Below are 8,264 nucleotides of genomic sequence, written 5' to 3'. Positions count from 1 at the left end.
GTGAGTGTAGGGAATAACAAGGCCCCACACAAATGGAGTAGTATTTGAGGGTGAGCTTTGCAATTGGACAGACCAAGATAAAAGACCCAGCTCCAGAATTTACTAGCATGTGACATCATATACAAGTCATTTCAATTTGTTTGCCTCTGTTTCTATATCAGGAAAATGGGGATAATCAGAACCCCCTCCTTCATAAAGGAGCAGGTTGCCAGCAAGGTGTAATTGGCTCACACCTGAAATCCTAGCTACTAAAAAGGCTGAGATCAGAGGATCAAGGTTCAAGGCCAGTCTGAGCAGTAAAGTCTATGATACTTTTATTTCCAATTAATCACCAGAAAACCAAAAGTAGTGTAGTAATTCAAAATGGTAGAATGCTAGCCTTAAGCAGAACTCAGGTACAGCGCCTGGGACCCAAGTTCAAGCCTGAGAACCAAAACCAACAACAACAAAGAGCAAGTTCCAATCATTTGTTTAAGATAGTACATTAAGACTGAAATCTAAGGATCGAGGTTCAAAGCCAGCCCAGTCAGCTAAATCTGAGAGTTTTATCTCCAATTAACCTACAGAGAGCCAGAAGTACAGATGTGGCTCAAATTATAGAGGGCCAGTTACAGGTAACCATTCACTGCCTTTGCTCCAACCTGACATAAGGCCAGCACAAATGGCCCAACAGCAGATATTTGTTGGTGGGAAACTGAACCAGTGACCTTTATAAGGGGCCTTGCATCCTGCTAGATTTTCTTGTCCAAGCCCTCTCTGGCTGGGAAAATAACCATAGCCTAAAATGTGTCATATGAACCAGTTATAATTGTACACTTCAGTGGCTTTAAGTATATTCACATTTTCATGCACCCTCACTGATACCAACCTGTAGAACTTTCTCAGAATCCAACCTGAAATTAAGTACTTATTAAACAGCATCATTCATCCATCCCTTTCCCCAGTCTCAGGAAACCCACCATTCTACTTCCTGTCTCACAATTTGATTGTTGCAGATCTCCTGTGAGTGAAGTCATGATATTCTAGTGACTGATGGTCATGGTGTGTATGTGTATGTTCATGTGTGTGTATTCATACTCATACACATACCAGTCTTATTTCTTATACTCAGGTCCTGGGCACTATTCCTGGGATTTTTTTGCTTAAGGCTAGCACTCTGCCACTTGTACCATAATTCCTCGTCAGTTTTCTGAGGTAGTTAATTGGAGATGAGTCTCATAAAGCTTGAATCCTCAGCTCTAAGCTTTATAAGCATTATAGTCATGAGCCAATAACACGTGCTAGAGACGGTGAATTTTAACACATTAGTTCTGCTATCATGAGGTGCCTCATCTTTAGTCAAACAGGGTAAATGTTGCTATGAAAATATTTTTGGATATGATTACAATTTTAATAACATGGGTAAATTTAAATAGATAAATTTAAATAATTTTAAACTTTGAGTAAAGAATATTTATTACAGGCTGGGAATGTAGCTTAGTGTTAGAGTGCTTGCCTAACATGCATGAAGCCCTGGGCTTGATTCCTCAGTACCACATGAAAAAAGCTAGAAGTCACGTTGTGTTTCAAGTGGTAGACCACTGGCCTTGAGCAAAAGAAGCTCATGCACAGTGCCCAGGCCCTGAGTTCACACCCCAGGACTGGCAAAAAACAAAACAAAGCAAAGCAAAAAAAAAGTTGATTACCTTTCCTAAATAGAATGGGCTTTATCCAATGATTTGATGAATTTCAGAATTTGAGAATACTCAAATTCTCACACTTAGCTGCAGTATAGATATTCTGAGTCTCCATCAACAGGCTGAATGATGCAAAAATTTTCATTTGCTTGAGCTATCAGGCCTGATATCCCCCAATCATCATATACACATGTTTTTATACATACATGCATATGTATATGTGTGGACACATTATACATATACATATACATATACACAAAAGTTTATACTGGGGGGGACTTGAACTCAGGGTTTAGACACTTTTCCCTAGCTAATTCTGCTTGAGAATAGTACTGTACCTATTGAGCCACACCTCCAGGTCCAGGTTTTTGTTGGTGTGTAGGAGATACTCTGGGGTATGAGCTGTTTTTGTTGTTGTTGTTTGGTGCCAGTACAAGAGCTTGAACTCAAGACCTGGGCGCTGTCCCTTACCTCTTTCTCTCACAACTAGCACACTACAAATTGGGCTACAGCTCCATTTCAGGCATTTTAGTGGTTAATTGGAGATCATGCCTGTAAACCATGATCCTCAGTTTCCTCCTGAGTAACTAAGATTACAAGCATGAAATACCAACACCTGCTTCAGATAGTATTCTTATGGTCATACTATTTTCATTTTGAGCTGTGTGGCTCTAGTCAATGGCTTAATCTCTCTGAATACCATTTCCTGATATGTGAAATGAAGATTAAGAAAGCACATTAATAATAATAAATACTCTATGGGGTAGGTATAGACATTTGATGGGGTAAAAATAAAATAAATGAAACCTTCATTTCTCAATACAGCAGTTGGTAGTAATCAATATTTATTATTTGTCATTGTTATTATTTTTCCTGTCCTGTCCTGTTATTATTTGTCCTTGATTTGAGAAGTCTTATAAGATGCAGGGCAGAGAAGAGAAGTCCCACTGCAGCCTCTTCCCTGCCCCCATCTCATTGGTTCCCTTTGAGGTCACTAGCCATGATAAATGTCCCAGCCCTATAGTTTATAACTTGCTCCCAGATTTAAATTTGTCTTTAATCACTGGTGCTCTGTCTTTGATTTTGATGAAAATGGCTAAATACTGCTGGTGCCAATGGGGAGATAGCAGCCCATTCTATATTCATATTTGAAGACTCCCCCAGACAATAGGACTAGAGAGAGAGAGAGAGAGAGAGAGAGAGAGAGAGAGAGAGAGAGAGAGAGAGAGAGAGAGAGAGGGAGAGGGAGAGGGAGAGAGAGAGAAAGTTGCTCCACAAAGCTATTTAGTCTACTAATCATGGTGCTGGCAGAGTCTGTGCTGGACTAGGACTGCCAAATGGGGTAGAGAGACCCACCCTAAAGCCATTGTAGGGGCTCCCTTTCTTTTCCTGGAGTGCTGGTGATATAGGTGTTTTTTTACATCTTTCCAGGCTACCAGAAGATAATAGCATAGGAGAAGGATTAGAGTGGGCATGTCACAGAAAGGATTAGATTCCAGGGAATGGATATCCATCTCTTCCTCTTCTTGCAATGAGAGGTCCTTGATGTTCTCAGTTTCCTAGACTTGTCACGTGAAGCAAAGGCTAGCTCTTCCTTCCCAAGGCCCAGGGAGGATTCAGTAGGCCTTTACTAAAGCACAACATGGGCTCTGTAAGGGGAATCTGGCATTCAGCACTAGCCATAGATATGTGGTTAAAAAACTGTGCCTCCTGGTTCTGTGTAGGTTCCCAGATATCTAGCAGTTTCTATTTCACTCAACTCTTGAACTAGTTCGTTGCTTCCTTCCCTTCTTCCTTTCCTTTCTCTTATCCTCTCTCTCTCTCTTTTGTCAGTCTTTGGACTTAACACAGGGCCTGTCGCTGAGCTTTTTTGCTCAAAGCTAGCTCTCTACCACTTTGAGACACAGTTCCACTAATGGTTTACTTGGTAGGATTACATATCTGAGCTACTAATACCGTAATTATTCCCTCCCTCCTTCCTTCTCCTCCTGCCCCCACTACCTTTCTTTTTTCTTTCTCTTTCTTTCATTTTGTGCTTTCCTAGGGCCTGAACTGAGGGCCTGGACACGGTTTCTGAGCTCTTCATTCAAGGCTAAAATTCTACCACGTGGGCCACAGCACAACTTCCAGAGTCTTACAGTCTTTCCTGCCCAGGCTGACTTTGAACTGCAATTTTCAGATCGCAGCCTCTTCACCAGCTAGGATTAAAAGTGCCAGTCATAAACACTTGGCTTAGTTGTCCTTCTCAAGAACTTTCACCTCAGGCAGAGCAGTTAGTGCTGTGCTGAAACACCAGCCAGAAACTGTAATAAGGAAATACATGTCTCAACTGGCCTAGGATCAAACATTATTAAAATCAATTCATACTGAGGAAACTAGGTAAGACAGGCTAACCCATAAGGGTGAAGAATCTATGCCTTATGCAAATGGTTCACATCTAGACTACTAGTTACTGAGAAGGCTGAGATCTAAGGACCATGATTCAAAGCCAGCCTGGGCAGAAATGTCAGTGAGACTCTTATCTCCAATGAAGAACTAACGACCAAGAAATGGAGCTGTGGCTCAAGTGGTATAGTGTGCCAAACGTGAGAATCAGAGCTAAGGAACAGCACCCAGAAGTTCAAACCCTAGAATTGGTGCACATACACACACACACACACACACACACACACACACACACACACACACACACACACACACACACACACATACAGCACAGCACAGAATGCCTGTAGCCTGTTTTGTCTTTTGGGCCCTAGGTTTGTTGCAAGGAAAGGTACTGGCACCTGGGACAGGGGCATGGATTTGGTTTTTTTTTTTTTTTTTTGGGTCCGGTCGTGGGCCTTGAACTCTGGGCCTGGGCGCTGTGCCTCAGCTCTTCAGCTCAAGGCTAGTGCTCTACCACTTGAGCCACAGCACCACTTCCGGCTTTTTCCTTTTTGCTTATGTGGTGCTGAGGAATCGAACCCAGGGCCTCATGCATGCAAGGCAAGCACTCTACCACTTAGCCACCTTCCCAGCCCTGGATTTGGGGTTTGAGGCCACTGACTCACCAGGAATTTTCCTCCTCTGTAAATAAGGAAGTAAGGATACCTGACTTATATGGTTGTTGGGAGCATTAGATGAGCTAACAAAAAGCGGTGTATGTATATTTGAGTGTGTGTGTGTGTGTGTGTGTGTGTGTGTGTGTGTGTGTGTGTGTGTGTGTGTGTGTGCCATTCCTAGGGCTGTCCCTGAGCATTTTTGCTCAAGTCTAGCATTCTACCCCTTGGGAAACTGGTCCACTTCCAGCTTTTTTGATATTTAATTGAAGATAAAAGTGTCATGGACTTCCTACCCAGTGCTGGCATTGAACCACAACCATCAGATTACTAGCCTCCTGAGTAGCTAGGTTTACACATGTGAACCACTGTCTTCAAACTATAATAAGGTTTAAATGCAGGGAGTTGGTGATATTCTTCAGTTCCTATATCATGGTGACCTCCACTGAAACCCCTAACATGCAACCAAATGGGATTCTTCCTTCAAGGAACCAGGATGAGTCAAAACCATCCAAGTAATGCTGCATTGACAAACAGCCTAGCTTATTCCTACTCAAAACATAAGTTTAAGGTGAGTCAGTAGGAGCTTCTTTTCTTCCTGTGAGGGACACTCAGCTCTGACACACTTCTAAGATCACTGGCAAAGGAAATTAACTTGGACTTCACACTGATGCAATTTCTAGATAAGTTGTAATCATGTGATTTACCTAACCTTGAAATGAACAGAAATGTATGTCTATCATGTGGTACGTGTCCCATGGTATAGGAAGGCAGTGATGTACATCAGCAACTACTCACAAGTGTTTTAGTCCCAGGGATGATAAGTCTCATTATCTTTTTTTTTTTTTTAATTTTTAACCTAGTAGTGCAGAGTGGGACTTGAACTCAGGGGCTGTCCCTTTGCTATTTTTACTCAAGGCTAGTGCTTTACGCCTTGAGCCACAGATCCATTTCTGGCATTTTTGGTGGTTAATTGGTTAACATTCTCACATATTTACCTGCTCAGGCTGGCTTTGAACCACAATCCCCAGTTCTTAGCCTCCTGAGTAGCTAGTATTACAAGTGTCAGCCAACAGTGCACAGCTGACACTTAAAAGTCTTTTGTTTAGTGGCCTAGGAAGATGGCTCAGTGGTAGAGTGCTTGTTTATCATGCATGAGAAGCATATCCATATTGTGGAGTTCCTTTCAATGTGTATACTATTTTAGATAGATATGAAGATGTACTTAAGCACCATATCTTGTATAAAGGTAAGAGTTGTGTTTTTCTGGGAAGAAAGTCTTTAACTTACATTATGTAATGATGTGTGTGAGTCACCAAGTGGTCTCTACCTCTTTGTCATTCTCTTGAAATTTGCCTTGGGTTTAGTGCAATGCTCAGACCATCTCAAAAGACACATTTGGCATTTGTCAAAAATGACAAATCAAAGAGAGGTACTGGTGACTCACAGCTATAAGCCAATCATGAGGTTTGAGGTGAGAGGATTGAACTTCAAAAGCCAACCTGGGTAGGCAAATCTGAGTCTTTTATCATTAATTAACAAGGAAAACAAATGAAAAACAAAAACAGAAGGAGCCCGGCACCAGTGACTCATGCCTGTAATTCTAACTACTCAGGAGGCTGAGATCTAAGGACCACGGTTCAAAGCCAGCCCTGGCAGGAAAGTCCATGAGACTCTTATCTCCAATAAATCACTAGAAAACCGGAAGTGGCACTGTGGATCAAGCAATAAAGTGCTCGCTTTGAGCTGAAAACCACAGAGATAGCACCCAAGCTCAGAGTTCAAGCCCCATGACAGACCAAAAGCAAACAAAAAGGAAAACAAAAATATCCACAAAGAGAGATTTAGCTCACAAAGTAGAGCACCACTTGTGAGCAAAAATCAGCCAATCAAAAATATGAGCTGGGTTTAGGGATTTAGCTCCTGGAAGAGCATTTGCCTGGCAAGTACAAGTTCTTGAGTTCCATCCTACCTACTCAGGATGCAGAAATCTGAGAATGTTATTTCTAAAGCATCCCTTGCAGAATCACCAAAATGCAAGAAGTAGAGCTATCGATCAGGTAGTAGAACACTGGCCATGAGTGAAAAAAACTAAAAGAAAGAACACAGGCCCTGAGTTTAAGACCCAAGATCTGAACACACATTCGCGCGCGCGCGCACACACACACACACACACACACACAAAGAAAAATTGCTAATTTAGTCCAAATGCACATACACACGTGCAAGTACTTGAGTAAGTTTCAAAGATGTAGAAACATATATGATCACTGTTTGGAATACAAAAAATACCATGTCCCATTAGTTCATAGCAGAGAAGGAAGGCATGTGTCATTTTACCCTCAGGGAACTGCTTTAGGGGACATTTTGGGCAATCCTTCCATCGGGACACCTATATACTACTGGAGAGTCAAAAGTGGCAAGTTCCTCAAGAACCAGAAATTCACATTTCACTCCATCCAAGGGACCTACAGTTCCAAGCGCATCTTTGCACTCACTCTTCAGGGAATCAACGGTACCTAAAAACGGTGAATAGGGAGAAGGAGCAGGGAGGCCCGGGTTCTCTGTGCAAATGGTTTCAAAAGGGACTTTCCTGAGTAGAGACACAAGGATAAGCAGGTGGAGGTGAGGGAGGGAAGCAAAGCTTATGAGGGTACCAGTTCTACAATAGTCACCACATCCTGGGATACAGGCATGTGCAGACAGGGTACTCCCTAGAAAGAGATCTCTGGATGAGGTCAGGGGACAAGAGAGGGCAACAGAAAAAACTGATTATAAAGTATGGAAGGTAGAAAGAAGTGTCTCATACTGGGGAACCAAGGGCTCTGGGTTCTATTTCTGACTCCACTGAGTGGACAACTTTCTAACCTCACAGCCTCAATTTACCCCACCTGGGAGAAAAGTGGGAAGAAGCACAGACTGACTGTTCAAGTGCTGCTGCTGAGGACAACTACCAGAGGAGGAGGAAGGAGAAGGAGCCCTAGATTTGAAGTAAACCCAGATTGGGGTGGGAGACTGGGAAGCAGCATTCTGTCTGCACCATACCAAGCACTCAGCTGTCTGGCTCCTGACTCCTCAGGGTTCCATCAGGCTGCCGCTTATGGTGCAGAGCCCACAGCCCCATGACGACAGGAAGACCACCAGTAACGGAGGCATCACTTGCAGAAGATGCTCCACCTTCTGCTTCTTCAGAACCAATCAGTCCCACCGACCTTACAGCCTTGCTCCAAGCCCAGGCATGTCCACATGCTGGCAGTGGCAACAACTCAGCAAAAGGGAGTCACCCAGGCACCAGTCTCACTCCATCCCCACTTCGTGTCTGCTGTTCATAGGCTAGCAAACCAAATGCTACCGCTTAGTCAACACAGCAGGGGGGAGTAGCTGCCACCAACCCCAAAATTTGGCACTATGGAGTCCTCAGACTCAAGATTCTCCCTTCTACACTTGTTACAGAATGACTATATCTGTCTACCTTGGCCTTCTTCTGAAGTTCTAGTCTATCCACGTATTATCTGTGAGTCTGATGTCAGATATCCCCCTCCTCAAC

Source organism: Dipodomys spectabilis, unplaced genomic scaffold, assembly GCF_019054845.1.
Source record: "Dipodomys spectabilis isolate Male_0828 unplaced genomic scaffold, ASM1905484v1 ptg000307l, whole genome shotgun sequence".
NCBI lineage: Eukaryota > Metazoa > Chordata > Mammalia > Rodentia > Heteromyidae > Dipodomys > Dipodomys spectabilis.
Note: the sequence above shows the minus strand (reverse complement) of the source record.